Raw genomic sequence first — 695 nt, forward strand, 5'->3', positions numbered from 1 at the left:
TGAATCCCCTGCCCAGTCAAGGTGTCCTCTCCTCCCCTGCCTGTCTTTTCTCCCCTCCCTCTACAGCTCTATGCTGCCTCGCCTCCACACGCTGTCTCCTCCTGTGGCACACTCTGTCCTCTCAGCCTTATCTCCTCCCTGACAAACTCGCTCAGGTTCTCAGATCTACACTGAGCATTCATTTCTTCTTGATCCCGAATTGCCTTCATGTGTCAAATTGCCTTCATGTGTCCTGGATCCCCAGTTGCCTCTCATCTCTATCCCCACTAGGGCTCCCAGCCCTTTCTGGGGTGGGATCAGTAGTTTGGGGCCCTTGTACTGTATCTTCCCTCTAGCACAGGGATTCTGAACCAAGGATGATTTTGCTTCCCAGGGGACACATGGCAATGTCTGTAGGTAATTTTGGTTATAGTAGCTGGGCTGGTCCCAGCTGGCGCTACTGGCATTCAGTGAGTGGAGGCCAGGATGCTGCTAAACGTTCTATGGTACACAGGACCGGCACCCGCAACAAAGAATTATCTGGCCGACGACGTCACATGTGTCAAGGTTGAAAAATCCCTGCTCTGTTATACAGCTACAGGACTACAAGGATAGGCTTGGAAATTGCTAGGTGTGGAGCCTTGGTGCTGACCTTCCAGGAACAGCTACTCTTTCGGTTCCTCAATTGAGAAGAGGGGGGCGGCGCATTGCCATGA

This window comes from Neomonachus schauinslandi, chromosome X, assembly GCF_002201575.2.
Source record: "Neomonachus schauinslandi chromosome X, ASM220157v2, whole genome shotgun sequence".
NCBI lineage: Eukaryota > Metazoa > Chordata > Mammalia > Carnivora > Phocidae > Neomonachus > Neomonachus schauinslandi.